Below are 16,882 nucleotides of genomic sequence, written 5' to 3' on the forward strand. Positions count from 1 at the left end.
CGTTATTCTTAGGTGATTTGTTGATATGATCTCCAGTGAAGTGAAGTAGATGAACGGTATGCTTGTCCCAGGCGATATGCTGTGAAAAATATATGGTGCATAAAGCCATACAATATAAAATGTAATTGAGAATTATGAAGTAAATTTTCTTACGGTAATGGAAATTGTTTTCTATATGTCAAGTGCAAGACCTGGCTCAACATGTTTTGAAACACATGAACACCCTGTATACATGACTCTCAGGTTAATCTCATAATAGTACATGTGGAGATTTCATGGTTTTTATCATCATTGTCATGAAGTGTATGCCGTTTTCACAGTGAGATGGTTATACATGGTCAGACCTGACAGAGCCACACCTGCAGCAATTAAGAACCTGTCAGCTTATGATGTACTTCTCTGAGAACTCTCTGCAAAGCTTTGTCTGTCTTTCACGCTCGCTCTCTCCCTCTCTCTCGCTCTTTCCCTCACTCCTCTCTCTCTCTCTCTCTCTCTCTCTCTCTCTTCCACTCTCTCTCCCTCCCCCTCACTCTCTCTCCCTCCCTCTTGCTCTCTCCCTCACTCTCTCTGTCTCTCTTTCTCACTCTCTCTCTCTCCCTCCCTGTCTCTCTTGTATTGCCCTTTCGTTGGCCTGAGTTTTATTTTTAGCACAATTCATTTTTGCACAAGGGAACCAATTATTGGAATGACACTGGATACTTGACATTGTTTTTCATTCAACGCAGAGAAAACAGGTTTCAAAAGCAATCCAGTGGAGTGGTCACTTTTGTTTACACCACATCTTTGAACACTGTTGTTTAAATAAGCTTCTATCATAATGTGGACTTCAGGACTTTTGTTTACACCACATCTTTGAACACTTATTTAAATAAGCTTCTATCATAATGTGGACTTCAGGACTTTTGTTTACACCACATCTTTGAACACTTATTTAAATAAGCTTCTATCATAATGTGGACTTCAGGACTTTTGTTTACAACACATCTTTGAACACTGTTGTTTAAATAAGCTTCTATCATAATGTGGACTTTTGTTTAATTAAAAGAAGGAACTGTCCACACAGACCTGGGTAGGCTTCTTTAAGGCTTTTCCAGAGGAAGTGAATACCTTATTCTGAGTTCCCCGCTGCACTCCCAGGAGGACGAATACATACATACACTCCAAAAATAAACAACTTGCAGTGTGATGGTGTATACCCCTCACAGCAGCATTCATTTATGACACTGCTATGGTCCCGTATTCTGAAATTGCATCCTGACTCCATCCTATTGGCTGTTGAGGTTGGTTGCCCAGGAGACAGACAATGTCCTGATAGGCAGTCGAGAGAGCCAGCGCTGTCTGAATGTGAGTGATGTTCTCTCTTGGTTAATTCCTTTTCACATCCAGGAAAATACTGGCAATGTTCCCCACAGTTGATTAATTCAATGTTGTGGAAATTCCCTGCATAGCCTATGTGGAAATGCTAGAATGGATTATGTATGTGATTGGATCACTCTTTAATTTCTAATTAAAGCATCTTTGGGAATTAATTTGATCAGTATTACTTAGTATACCAAGTATACACCCTTCAGAAGTACAACTTAGAATTATTTTCAGAAGTGCTTAACACTCCTATATTCTTCTTCCAATAACTACAGTTTGGAGGTCACAGCATACAGCATACATACTATGTGGTTGTTGTGGTTGTTGATCTAAATGTATAGAGCTGTGAAGCTCTTATGAATGGCCTGTTATGAGCCGTACACTAACGTGGTACAGCATTAGCTCAACTGAGACATTTGACCATGCAAGTTCATAAAATAAACGTAGATGTTTGACCCTACACTTGACTGCACCAAATTTAATCCCACCCTGTTCTGTGCTTTCGGATCAACAGACAATAATAAATTGAACAGATTTATATGAGAGCATGAAAATATCACTTTCTTGTGGTTTAACAGAGCCGTAAATGAGTGTGAAAAGTTCATATCCAAACCAGCACAGTTTGGTTCGGGTCAGTGCAATGGTGTATAAAGGGTATTGGAAAACGGACAACTCTCAGACACAGATGTTACTGTACATGTGCATCCTTGACATAATGGAATCTAGTAAATGATCAACTGAGACTAATTGACCTATTGTATCAACAGATATTAGTATTGAACCAAAGTTTCTGACCTAGAAGCAGGCTTTCTTTTTTCCTATGTGGAAATGGATGTTGCTATTCGATCACTTTTCCAATGACATTATCACCATTATGATCTCCAGAGGCTGTTTGACACACGTGATCTCCAGATCACAACCCTCCCCTGTCCAACAAGGTTTAAAGAGGGTGCTGTGAATGAATGTATATGTATAATGTATATAGTGCTGTGTTGGTCCTACTGTCAATGGTCTCCATAGGCTTGACTTCCTACCTATGTCCTATTCTAATTGCTAGTTGTCCTTTCTGGACATAGATTTCTACTTCTACAGAATGCCCAGGTCAACCCACACAAACCAGCGCGTAAAGTTCTGCACCAATTAAAGACTCTCAACAAGAGTTACGGTGAAATGTAGTCAGGGAAGGTCTGAAATGTGACGTAGAGTGTTACTCACGAACCGTCTGACGTAAAAGATGTGTTTTGGTGTTTTCTCTCTGTTGTTGGTGGCGGAGAGGCGTTGAATGATAAAGCCTCTACTGAGGAGGAAATATTAGCTCCTCAATTTGCACTACTTAGTTTTCCCCGCAGATGTTTCCTGGGATAGTGTATATCTGCACATGTGTAGAGGCCTATTTGTGAATGCTGCTATATAATCAGGAGTGTACTGGAGGCGACTTCTGTGTGTTTCTGAGCTTACGTCATATATAAGGTAATATCCATACGCGTGTGAGTGGGTTAGGTCCATTCACATCCCTATTAAGACGTGGTCTATGAAGACTCTTCAACAGCATGGCAACAGATGGTCCTGTCACTACCTGGTCATGGTACAAACACAAACACAATAACTCATAACGGTTCGGTACGGGACAATTCCCCATGCAACCACCGCCAATTACTGACAATGCACTGAGACAAGCTCCCTCTTATTGCATAATCAGGGGATATAACAAGGTTGCAGTCTTATCTCACTGCAGTCTCATCCCCCTATCACCCCCCATCTCACTGCAGTCTTATCCCCCTATCATTCCCTATCTCGCTGAAGTCTTATCCCCCTATCACCCCCATCTCACTGCAGTCTTATCCCCCTATCATTCCCCCATCTCACTGCAGCCTTATCCCCCTATCTCACTGCAGTCTTATCCTCCTATCACCCCATCTCACTGCAGTCTTATCCCTCTATCACCTCCCCCCATCTCACTGCAGTCTTATCCCCCTATCACCCCCCATCTCACTGCAGTCTTATCCCCCTATCATTCCCCATCTCGCTGAAGTCTTATCCTCCTATCACCCCCATCTCACTGCAGTCTTATCCACCCTATCACCCCCCCCCATATCACTGCAGTCTTATCCCCCTATCACCCCCATCTCACTGCAGTCTTATCCCTCTATCACCTCCCCCCATCTCACTGCAGTCTTATCCCCCTATCACCCCCCATCTCACTGCAGTCTTATCCCCCTATCACCCCCATCTCACTGCAGTCTTATCCCCTATCATTCCCCATATCACTGCAGTCTTATCCCCCTATCACCCCCATCTCACTGCAGTCTTATCCCCTATCACCCCCATCTCACTGCAGTCTCATCCCCCTATCACCCCCATCTCACTGCAGTCTTATCCCCCTATCACCCCCATCTCACTGCAGTCTTATCTCCCTATCACCCCCCTTCCCCCATCTCTCATCTTCCATTCAGCCACCAACAGACAGTAATTATTTTCGTCAACAGAAAGTTTGGCATGCAGCCAAGTCTACTCATTACTCAGGAAAAAAATTTGCATTTCACAGCATGGGACTAAAGGAACCATCAAAGGCAGCTTGCCTGACAGCTTTCGCTTCCACAGGAGAGGAGAGAGAGAGAGAGATAAAGAGAGGGAGAGCAACCACTGATGAGTAAGCGGTAGACATTTACATTATAGGGGGAGGGAGAGAAAGCTCACACTAAGGGAGTGAACGATATTTATAATAAGGGTTACATGGAGGAAATTTGACCTCTCTGAAGTGAACGTGGATGGCCCTCCCTTCAGCAAAATATATTTGACCTAAACCCTCCCTAAATACTTAAAAAATCAAGCAAGAGTCATGTAAGAATTACATGGCAACACAAGAATTAGGGCTGATTGCCAGAAGGTTGTGGCTTTGCAGACCACTGTGGACAAGAGTAAGACCTCTTCAAAGTAAAAGCATTGGAAGTCTGAAAAAATGAAAAGAAAAAATGTACTTTTATAAAAATGTCATGCAATTATACCTCATTTTACATATTAGCTGAATCTTTTTTAATACCACACAAATGAAATGACAGGCTGAGAATGGATAGAAAGATAGGCCTGTGTTCATCTTATCATATTTCTCCAATGCAAATCAGAGTGTCTTGTTTGCAATGAAATTGTCCCTGTTTGCAAATAATTAAATATGAGACATCATTAGGAATCTGACCATGGTACTTTAAAAAGTTGGGCCTACCTTTCCACCCCAGACAGAGTAGGCCTACCTTTCCACCCCAGACAGAGTAGGCCTACCTTTCCACCCCAGACAGAGTAGGCCTACCTTTCCACCCCAGACAGAGTAGGCCTACCTTTCCACCCCAGACAGAGTAGGTCTACCTTTCCACCCCGGACAGAGTAGGCCTACATTTCCACCCCAGACAGAGTAGGCCTACCTTTCCACCCCAGACAGAGTAGGCCTACCTTTCCACCCCAGACAGAGTAGGCCTACCTTTCCACCCCAGACAGAGTAGGCCTACCTTTCCACCCCAGACAGAGTAGGACCTACCTTTCCACCCCAGACAGAGTAGGCCTACCTTTCCACCCCAGACAGAGTAGGCCTACCTTTCCACCCCAGACAGAGTAGGCCTACCTTTCCACCCCAGACAGAGTAGGCCTACCTTTCCACCCCAGACAGAGTAGGCCTACCTTTCCACCCCAGACAGAGTAGGCCTACCTTTCCACCCCAGACAGAGTAGGCCTACCTTTCCACCCCAGGCAGAGTAGGACCTACCTTTCCACCCCAGACAGAGTAGGCCTACCTTTCCACCCCAGACAGAGTAGGCCTACCTTTCCACCCCAGACAGAGTAGGCCTACCTTTCCACCCCAGACAGAGTAGGCCTACCTTTCCACCCCAGACAGAGTAGGCCTACCTTTCCACCCCAGACAGAGTAGGACCTACCTTTCCACCCCAGACAGAGTAGGCCTACCTTTCCACCCCAGACAGAGTAGGCCTACCTTTCCACCCCGGACAGAGTAGGTCTACCTTTCCACCCCGGACAGAGTAGGCCTACATTTCCACCCCAGACAGAGTAGTCCTACCTTTCCACCCCAGACAGAGTAGGTCAACCTTTCCACCCCGGACAGAGTAGGCCTACCTTTCCACCCCAGACAGAGTAGGCCTACCTTTCCACCCCAGACAGAGTAGGCCTACCTTTCCACCCCAGACAGAGTAGGCAGAAAATGTCAACTTTAACTGCTGGCTACTCTTCTTCTTAACCCAACGAGAGAAGGTCACAAGTGTTTCCCTAAAAGCTGTCTGGGTTTTCACATCTACTGTTGTACAGAAAGTGAATAGCTTAATCAATTGATAGTGACAGAATTGTATGACTTCCCAAGCAAAGTCATTTTTTATCTCCTCGGCTATAGAAGGTTGTAGCTCAGCCTCTTAATGTCAAAGAAACAAATCAATGATATCGCCATATGCATTGGAGTCACGTCTTTCCCGGGTATTTCACAGCTTGTTTCTAGCATAAAGCATACTGGAGGACCAGGGTTGGTGTACTGTTGGGGGTACTGGAGGACCAGGGTTGGTGTACTGTTGGGGGTACTGGAGGACCAGGGTTGGTGTACTGTTGGGGGTACTGGAGGACCAGGGTTGGTGTACTGTTGGGGGTACTGGAGGACCAGGGTTGGTGTACTGTTGGGGGTACTGGAGGACCAGGGTTGGTGTACTGTTGGGGGTACTGGAGGACCAGGGTTGGTGTACTGTTGGGGGTACTGGAGGACCAGGGTTGGTGTACTGTTGGGGGTACTGGAGGACCAGGGTTGGTGTACTGTTGGGGGTACTGGAGGACCAGGGTTGGTGTACTGTTGGGGGTACTGGAGGACCAGGGTTGGTGTACTGTTGGGGGTACTGGAGGACCAGGGTTGGTGTACTGTTGGGGTACTGGAGGACCAGGGTTGGTGTACTGTTGGGGGTACTGGAGGACCAGGGTTGGTGTACTGTTGGGGGTACTGGAGGACCAAGGTTGGTGTACCGTTGGGATACTGGAGGACCAGGGTTGGTGTACCGTTGGGGGTACTGGAGGACCAGGGTTGGTGTACCGTTGGGGGTACTGGAGGACCAGGGTTGGTGTACCGATGGGGGTACCGGAGTACCAGGGTTGGTGTACTGATGGGGGTACCGGAGGACCAGGGTTGGTGTACTGATGGGGGTACCGGAGGACCAGGGTTGGTGTACTGTTGGGGGTACCGGAGGACCAGGGTTGGTGTACTGATGGGGGTACCGGAGGACCAGGGTTGGTGTACTGATGGGGGTACTGGAGGACCAGGGTTGGTGTACTGTTGGGGTACAGGAGGAGCAGGGTTGGTGTACTGTTGGGGGTACTGGAGGACCGGGGTTGGTGTACTGTTGGGGTACTGGAGGAGCAGGGTTTGGATACTGTTGGGGGTACTGGAGGACCAGGGTTGGTGTACTGTTGGGGGTACTGGAGGACCAGGGTTGGTGTACTGTTGGGGGTACTGGAGGACCAGGGTTGGTGTACTGTTGGGGGTACTGGAGGACCAGGGTTGGTGTACTGTTGGGGTACTGGAGGACCAGGGTTGGTGTACTGTTGGGGGTACTGGAGGACCAGGGTTGGTGTACTGTTGGGGGTACTGGAGGACCAGGGTTGGTGTACTGTTGGGGTACTGGAGGACCAGGGTTGGTGTACCGTTGGGGGTACTGGAGGACCAGGGTTGGTGTACCGTTGGGGGTACTGGAGGACCAGGGTTGGTGTACCGATGGGGGTACCGGAGTACCAGGGTTGGTGTACTGATGGGGGTACCGGAGGACCAGGGTTGGTGTACTGATGGGGGTACCGGAGGACCAGGGTTGGTGTACTGTTGGGGGTACCGGAGGACCAGGGTTGGTGTACTGATGGGGGTACCGGAGGACCAGGGTTGGTGTACTGTTGGGGGTATTGGAGGACCAGGGTTGGTGTACTGTTGGGGGTACTGGAGGACCAGGGTTGGTGTACTGTTGGGGTACAGGAGGAGCAGGGTTGGTGTACTGTTGGGGGTACTGGAGGACCGGGGTTGGTGTACTGTTGGGGTACTGGAGGAGCAGGGTTTGGGTACTGTTGGGGGTACTGGTGGACTAGGGTTGGTGTACTGTTGGGGGTACTGGAGGACCAGGGTTGGTGTACTGTTGGGGGTGCTGGAGGACCAGGGTTGGTGTACTGTTGGGGTACTGGAGGAGAAGGGTTGGTGTACTGTTGGGGGTGCTGGAGGACCAGGGTTGGTGTACTGTTGGGGGTACTGGAGGACCAGGGTTGAGGTACTGTTGGGGGTACTGGAGGACCAGGGTTGGTGTACTGTTGGGGGTACTGGAGGACCAGGGTTGAGGTACTGTTGGGGGTACTGGAGGACCAGGGTTGGTGTACTGTTGGGGGTACTGGAGGACCAGGGTTGAGAAACTGTTGGGGGTACTGGAGGACCAGGGTTGAGGTACTGTTGGGGGTACTGGAGGACCAGGGTTGGTGTACTGTTGGGGGTACTGGAGGACCAGGGTTGGTGTACTGTTGGGGGTACTGGAGGACCAGGGTTGAGAAACTGTTGGGGGGACGGGAGGGCATGGACTCCACAAGGTGTTGAAAGTGTTCCACAGGGATGCTGGCCCATGTTGACTCCAATGCTTCCCACAGTTGTGTCAAGTTGGCTGGATGTCCTTTGGGTGGTGTACTATTCTTGATACACATGAGAAACTGTTGATTGTGAAAAACCCAGAAGCGTTGCAGTTCTTGCCACAAACCGGTGTGCCTGGCACCTACTACCATACCCCGTTCAAAGGCACTTAAATATTTTGTCTTGCCCATTCACCCTCTGAATGGCACACATACACAATCCATGTCTCAATTGTCCCAAGACTTAAACATGTTTCTTTAACCTGTCCCATCCCCTTCATCTCCACTGGTTGAAGTGGATTTAAGTGACATCAATAAGGGATCATACATTTCTCCTGGATTAACCTGATCAGTCTATGTCATGGAAAGAGCAGATGTTCTTAATGTTTTGTAGACTCAGTATATAGCCTAATACGCAGCTAATTCTACAACTCTGAGAAATATATCCCCTGAACTAGATTTTAAAACATTCTAAACACTCCCCATGACTGATATTGAAAAAGCATGACCCCCCTGGTACCCATTCTGTACATTTCAAACCATCCCTAACAAGTATTGCGATAAATGTGAAGCAGGAAGAGGGGGAGAAAAAGTGACAGAGACAGAAAAAGAGAGAGATAGAGAGGGGGGAGACAGAATGAGACAGAGAATGAGAGATAGGGAGAGTGAGAGGGGAGAGAGATGGAGAGTGAGAGGGGAGAGAGAGAGAGAGAGTGAGATGGGAGAGAGATAGAGAGAGAGTGAGAGGGGGAGAGAGAGACAGAGAGAGAAAGAGGGAGAGTGAGAGAGAGACAGAGACAGACAGAGAAAGAGAAAGAGAGCGAGAGAGAGAGATAGACAGAGAGACAGAAAGGAGACACCCACTAACGAGTAAGCGATAAACATGTAGCGGTAAGAGAAAGGGATTGAGAGGGAGAGAGAAGGAGGGGGAGAGAAAGGGAGAGACACCACTAATGAGTCAGCGACAGACTTGTAGGAGAGGGAGGGAGAAAGCGAAGGAGGGAAAAGCAATGGATCTTAGTAAGATAAACAGTGCCATGACTAAGTGGGTAATGGCAGCTGCTTTCAGATCAACAGAGGAAGGCAAGAAACAGAAGGAGGGGAGAAGGGATTGTGATGAGTCATGGAGACGGCGGAGAGGGATGATCCCTCTATGACAACACAAAATCCTGTAATGTGGGAGGAGGAGTGACAAAAGTCTATACGGATGCCTACATTGGAAACAAGGGTTCCAAAAGGGTTCCCCATCCAGGTAGAACATTTTTTGGTTCCAGGTAGAACACTTTCGGGTTCCATATAGAACCTTCTATGGAAAGGGTTTGGTACCTAGTATCAAAAAGGGTTCTACAAAGGGTTCTCCTATGGGGACAGCCAAAGAATTCTTTTAAGTTCTAGACAGCAACTTTTTTCCAAGAGTAAATGTCAACATGTGTCATTTAGAATGGTATTTTTATGCTCTTATGGAAAGCGAGGGCCAATGGGAGTACTCCATTTGTCTACTGATCATGAGACAAGTGCAGTCCTTCTATGTCCAGTGTATGATTAAGTCAAAACTCAAAAATTTTAGGATAATATCCACTGTGTAATTAAATGTCAGCAGCATACCACCCTGCATACCACTGCTGGCTTGCTTCTGAAGCTAGGCAGGATTGGTACTGGTCAGTTCCTGGATGGGAGACCAGATGCTACTGGAAGTGGTGTTGGAGGGCCAGTAGGAGGCACTCTTTCCTCTGGTCTAAAAAATATCCCAATGCCTCAGGGCAGTGATTGGGGATCCCATGGCACTTATTAAAAGAGTAGGTGTGTTAACCCCGGTGTCCTGGCTATATTCCCAATCTGGCCCTCAAACCATCATGGTCACCAAATAATCCCCAGTTTACAATTGGCTCATTCATCCCCCTCCTCTCCCCTGTAACTATTCCCCAGGTCGTTGCTGCAAATGAGAATGTGTTCTCAGTCAACTTACCTGGTACAATAAAAAATGACATAAATAGAGAAAGAGCAAGAGTTCCAAAAAACAAATGCTAATTTAATCTAGACACCGTTGCCCTAGATCACACAAAAAAAATATATCTTGGCCTAAACATCAGCACCAAAGGTAACTTCCACAAAGCTGTGAACGAGCTGAGAGACAAGGCAAGAAGGGCGTTCTATGCCATCAAAAGGAACAGACTGACCCAAACTTAAAACCTTTTGTGACTAGGGGCAGTAATTTTCATTTTTGGAAAAATAACGTTCCCATAGTAAATGGGATATTTTGTCAGGACAAGATGCTAGAATATGCATATAATTGACAGCTTAGGATAGAAAACTCTCTAAAGTTTCCAAAACGGTAAAAATATTGTATGTGAGTATAACAGAACGGATATTGCAGGCGAAAGCCTGAGAAAAATCCAATCCGGAAGTGACTCATCTTTTGAAAGCTCTGCGTTCAAATGCGTCCCTATTGAGCAGTGAATGGGCTATCAACCAGATTACTTTTTCTCCATATTCCCCAAGGTGTCTACAGCATTGTGACATAGTTTTACGCATTTATGTTGAAGAATACCCGTAAGCGGCTACATTGCGCAAGTGGTCACCTGATTTCTCTCAGAGTGGTTCTAGCGTAGAATACAGAGGTAACCATTATTCCAATCGGCCCTACTGAAAAACCAATTGTCCCGGTGGATATATTATCGAATAGATATTTGAAAAACACCTTGAGGATTGATTATAAACAACGTTTGCGGGCAATTTCTCAGTCAAACGTGAAGAACAAACGGAGCTATTTCGCCTACAAAAATAATATTTTTGGAAAAAAGGAACATTGGCTATCTAACTGGGAGTCTCGTGAGTGAAAACATCCGAAGCTCATCAACGGTAAACAATTTAATTTGATTGCTTTTCTGATTTCCGTGACCAAGGTACCTGCTGCTAGCTGGACAAAATGCTATTCTAGGCTATCGATAAACTTACACAAATGCTTGTCTAGCTTTGGCTGTAAAGCATATTTAGAAAATCTGAGATGACAGGGTGATTAACAAAAGGCTAAGCTGTGTCTCAATATATTTCACTTGTGATTTTCATGAATAGGAATATTTTCTAGGAATATTTATGTCCGTTGCGTTATGCTAATTAGTGTCAGTCGATGATTACGCTCCCGGACCCGGGATGGGGAGTTACTAGATGTTTTTAAGGAAAGCTTTGACTAAGTACAGACTCAGTGAGCATAGCCTTGCTATTGAGAAAGGCTGCCGTAGGCAGACCTGGCTCTCAAGAGAAAACAGGCTATGTGCACACTGCCCACAAAATGAGGTGGAAACTGAGCTGTACTTCCTAACCTCCTGCAAAATGCATGACCATATTAGAGACACATATTTCTCTTAGATTACACAGATCCACAAAAAATTTGAAAACAAACCCAATTTTGATAAACTCCCATATCTATTGGGTGAAATATCAGTGTGCCATCACAGCAGCAAGATTTGTGACCTGTTGCCACAAGAAAAGGGCAACCAGTGAAGAAAGAACACCATTGTAAATACAACCCATATTTATGTTATATTTATTTATTTTCCCTTTGAACTATTTGCACATCGTTACAACACTGTATATAGACATAATATGACATTTGAAATGTCTTTATTATTTTGGAACGTCTGTGAGTGTAATGTTGACTGTTAATTTGCATTGTTTATTTCACTTTTGTTTATTATCTATTTCACTTGCTTTGGCAATGTAAACATATGTTTCCCATGCCAATAAAGCCATTAAATTGAAATTGACATGAGAGAGGGGGGGGGGACAGAGAGAGAGAGAGAGACAGATACAGTGAAATAAAGGAGAAAGGCTGAGAGAAAATAGAGAGTAAGGAAGAAATTGAAGAGAGAAAGAGTCCAAGAGCGAGATGCAGTTTATCTTAATGTAGCCCCTGGGGCAGCTCAGCTCACTCCTATCTGGAGCATCCTGGTTCCTGGGAGCATCTGTAGCCAAACACCCAGTCCGCCCGTGGGACAGAGCTCCAGCCTGCAGACTGCAGCTGCCTGGCTGGCTTTGATCCCAGAGGCCCTATCAGTGCCAACCAGAGAGCAGCCTGCTTTCTCTTGGCTCTCTTGGAACTTGTGTGTCCTGGCCATCTTTGAATTACAGTCAAAATCAGAAGCCACTTGGTTCGGGTTGAGGGGACTGGAGGACTGAGAGGGTGTAGTTTTGTTCCCATCTTAAGGTTAGGATGTGGAGAGGGTAAACTGAGCATAATAGAATGGATATGGTTGGCATAAGACTACAGAGCCTTGCGAAAGTATTCGGCCCCCTTGAACATTGCGACCTTTTGCCACATTTCAGGCTTCAAACATAAAGATATAAAACTGGCCCTGTTTCACAGATTCAGCCCTTTACTGGTTTCCCTGGCCCTGTCTCACAGATTCAGGCCTTCACTGGTTTCCCTGGCCCTGTTTCACAGATTTAGCCCTTCACTGGTTTCCCTGGCCCTGTTTCACAGATTCAGCCCTTTACTGGTTTCCCTGGCCCTGTTTCACAGATTCAGCCCTTCACTGGTTTCCCTGGCCCTGTTTCACAGATTTAGCCCTATACTGGTTTCCCTGGCCCTGTCTCACAGATTCAGCCCTTCACTGGTTTCCCTGGCCCTGTTTCACAGATTTAGCCCTATACTGGTTTCCCTGGCCCTGTTTCACAGATTCAGCCCTATACTGGTTTCCCTGGCCCTGTTTCACAGATTCAGCCCTATACTGGTTTCCCTGGCCCTGTTTCACAGATTCATCCCTATACTGGTTTCCCTGGCCCTGTTTCACAGATTCAGCCCTTCACTGTCCCTGACAGAAACAGACTTACTGTGCTGCATACAGTGCCTTGCGAAAGTATTCGGCCCCCTTGAACTTTGCGACCTTTTGCCACATTTCAGGCTTCAAACATAAAGATATAAAACTGTATTTTTTGTGAAGAATCAACAACAAGTGGGACACAATCATGAAGTGGAACGACATTTATTGGATATTTCAAACTTTTTTAACAAATCAAAAACTGAAAAATTGGGCGTGCAAACTTATTCAGCCCCTTTACTTTCAGTGCAGCAAACTCTCTCCAGAAGTTCAGTGAGGATCTCTGAATGATCCAATGTTGACCTAAATGACTAATGATGATAAATACAATCCACCTGTGTGTAATCAAGTCTCCGTATAAATGCACCTGCACTGTGATAGTCTCAGAGGTCCGTTAAAAGCGCAGAGAGCATCATGAAGAACAAGGAACACACCAGGCAGGTCCGAGATACTGTTGTGAAGAAGTTTAAAGCTGGATTTGGATACAAAAAGATTTCCCAAGCTTTAAACATCCCAAGGAGCACTGTGCAAGTGATAATATTGAAATGGAAGGAGTATCAGACCACTGCAAATCTACCAAGACCTGGCCGTCCCTCTAAACTTTCAGCTCATACAAGGAGAAGACTGATCAGAGATGCAGCCAAGAGGCCCATGATCACTCTGGATGAACTGCAGAGATCTACAGCTGAGGTGGGAGACTCTGTCCATAGGACAACAATCAGTCGTATATTGCCTTTATGGAGTGGCAAGAAGAAAGCCATTTCTTAAAGATATCCATAAAAAGTGTTGTTTAAAGTTTGCCACAAGCCACCTGGGAGACACACCAAACATGTGGAAGAAGGTACCCACTGTCAAACATGGTGGCGGCAGCATCATGGTTTGGGCCTGATTTTCTTCAGCAGGGACAGGGAAGATGGTTAAAATTGATAGGAAGATGGATGGAGCCAAATACAGGACCATTCTGGAAGAAAACCTGATGGAGTCTGCAAAAGACCTGAGACTGGGACGGAGATTTGTCTTCCAACAAGACAATGATCCAAAACATAAAGCAAAATCTACAATGGAATGGTTCAAAAATAAACATATCCAGGTGTTAGAATGGCCAAGTCAAAGTCCAGACCTGAATCCAATCGAGAATCTGTGGAAAGAACTGAAAACTGCTGTTCACAAATGCTCTCCATCCAACCTCACTGAGCTCGAGCTGTTTTGCAAGGAGGAATGGGAAAAAATTTCAGTCTCTCGATGTGGAAAACTGATAGAGACATACCCCAAGCGACTTACAGCTGTAATCGCAGCAAAAGGTGGCGCTACAAAGTATTAACTTAAGGGGGCTGAATAATTTTGCACACCCAATTTTTCAGTTTTTGATTTGTTAAAAAAGTTTGAAATATCCAATAAATGTCGTTCCACTTCATGATTGTGTCCCACTTGTTGTTGATTCTTCACAAAAAAATACAGTTTTATATCTTTATGTTTGAAGCCTGAAATGTGGCAAAAGGTCGCAAAGTTCAAGGGGGGCGAATACTTTCGCACGGCACTGTATGTAGCACAGTAAGTCTGTTTCTGTCAGGGACAGTGAAGGGCTGAATCTGTGAAACAGGGCCAGGGAAACCAGTATAGGGCTGAATCTGTGAAACAGGGCCAGGGAAACCAGTATAGGGCTGAATCTGTGAAACAGGGCCAGGGAAACCAGTATAGGGCTGAATCTGTGAAACAGGGCCAGGGAAACCAGTATAGGGCTGAATCTGTGAAACAGGGCCAGGGAAACCAGTGAAGGGCTGAATCTGTGAAACAGGGCCAGGGAAACCAGTGAAGGACTGAATCTGTGAGACAGGGCCAGGTAAACCAGTGAAGGGTTGAATCTGTGAAACAGGGCCAGGGAAACCAGTGAAGGGCTGAATCTGTGAAACAGGGCCAGGGAAACCCTATGTAGAGGACATACTGACTCTGTGGAGCTAGTCTTCCTTGTTCTGCTGCAGCCTATTTAAAACCACCAAGCCCCAGGCACCAGCACAGCATGCATGCACGGACACACACAAATACACACCAGCGGGCACACATGTACACAATTACACTTACACAATCACACACTATTGTTTCAATCTTTCTTCTTCCAGAGAGAGAGAGAGAGAGAGAGAGAGAGGAATATAAAATAGTTTGCATCTGACAAGCAACTCTATATGCTGTTTAGACAGTCACACACACACTCAAAACCCCTTCCACATACCGAATTGTGAATGTATGCCACCAGCACCTTGCCCAGTCCTCCCTCTGTTCCTCCCTCTGTTTCCCATCTCTGTTTCCTCCCTGGAATGTACATGTCACATATAGCATGCTGCAGGAGGGATGTTTCCACAAACCGCTGAGACCTGCTCTAAAGGCCTGCAAGCAGAAAAGGCTGGTCTCCTCTTGTCTGTCGCCTGCTTTTGTGCTGCTGCCAGAACCTTTTTTGGGGGACAAAGCAAGAGAGCAAACACCCTCTCTAGACATGCTTGTGTGAGCAGCCATTTTCCTTCTAGCTCAGTGAGTTCAAGCAGCAATAACTCAACTCTCTGGTCTCCCCAATGCAAGGGTAATTTACAGTACTTCCACATTGCAATCTCTCAGCGTGTCGTGGTTGTATATGTGTGTCGCCCCCTTTCTAGTGGAGCTGTCAGAGCCTGAGCAGATGGCAGAGGTTCCCTCCTTGCTACTGTAATTACCTGATGCTGCAGCAGTGAGAGGAGCTGCAATGCAGCACTCCTGTTGGGACTGGAGATCAATGGGATCCCCTTATTCAGAGTTCTATACACGTGCACACAGAAATGCAGGCAGGTACGCATGCATGCACACACACACACACACACACACACACACACACACACACACACACACACACACACACACACACACACACACACACACACACACACACACACACACACACACACACACACACACACACACACACACACACACACCATACTGTGGGGGCCAGGTTAGACCCCTGTTGAATACCAACAGTGCATAGGGAGTGCCAATGCAGCACAATGAATCGTATGAACCAACTCTGTGGTCAGAAGGAATCATATGAACCAATTATGTAATCAGAGTGAATCATATGAACCAACTCTCGAGGTCAGAGTGAATCGTATGAACCAACTTTGTGGTGAGAGTGAATAGCTATCACCACATACTGCAGTCCTTCCCAACCCAGTCTAGGCTGTCACTTGGTGGTAACAAATACCTGTGCTGCCTGTCTCTCTCACATACTCTCTCACCCATTCCACATATCCTCCCAGTCCTTTTGCACAAGCTGCTTGCTGTACTGTCACTAGGCAAACTGGGCTTTTTACTGCAGCCATGTGGAGCTGTGTTGTCTTGTGCTCATTCACTGTACTACCACTGAAAGAGAGAACATAGAGTAATCCATTTGACTCTCCGTTTCACTGACTAATCTGCATGCCAGTGCTGCATGCCACTGCTGAAGATGAATTGGGAATACATTTGGCCTGGTACGATAGGCAATTCCATGTCTGTTTGTTTGTGGGCCGGATCCCAGGTCCCCTGGGTGCCACAGGACTGTGTTAGGCGGCTGAGCTAAAGTCTAGGTATTAGTCAAGGCAAGTTCCTAGCCAAGGTTACTGATCACGTCAGTGGTTAACCGAACCAACTCTGTTGCATTGGAGATATGGTGATGAAATACATTTTAAGATCCCAAATTCCTTTCTTGTGGACAAACTCTGTGACTAATCTCCCCTAATCCAGCCAAAGATCCCCTAATCCAGCCAAAGGTCCCCTTGCCCAGCCAAAGATGCCCCTTGCCCAACCAAAGATCCCATTGCCTAGCCAAAGATCCCATTGTCTAGCCAAATATCCCCTAATCCAGCCAAAGATCCCCCTTGCCCAACCAAATATCCCCTAATCCAGCCAAAGATCCCCTTGTCCAGCCAAAGATCCCATTGTCTAGCCAAAGATCCCCTAATCCAGCCAAAAATTCTCTAATCCAGCCAAAGGTTCCCTTGCCCAGCCAAAGATCCCCCTTGCCCAACCAAAGATCCCATTGCCTAGCCAAAGATCCCATTGTCTAGCCAAAT

The sequence above is a fragment of the Oncorhynchus masou genome, chromosome 28 (genome assembly GCF_036934945.1).
Source record: "Oncorhynchus masou masou isolate Uvic2021 chromosome 28, UVic_Omas_1.1, whole genome shotgun sequence".
Lineage (NCBI taxonomy): Eukaryota > Metazoa > Chordata > Actinopteri > Salmoniformes > Salmonidae > Oncorhynchus > Oncorhynchus masou.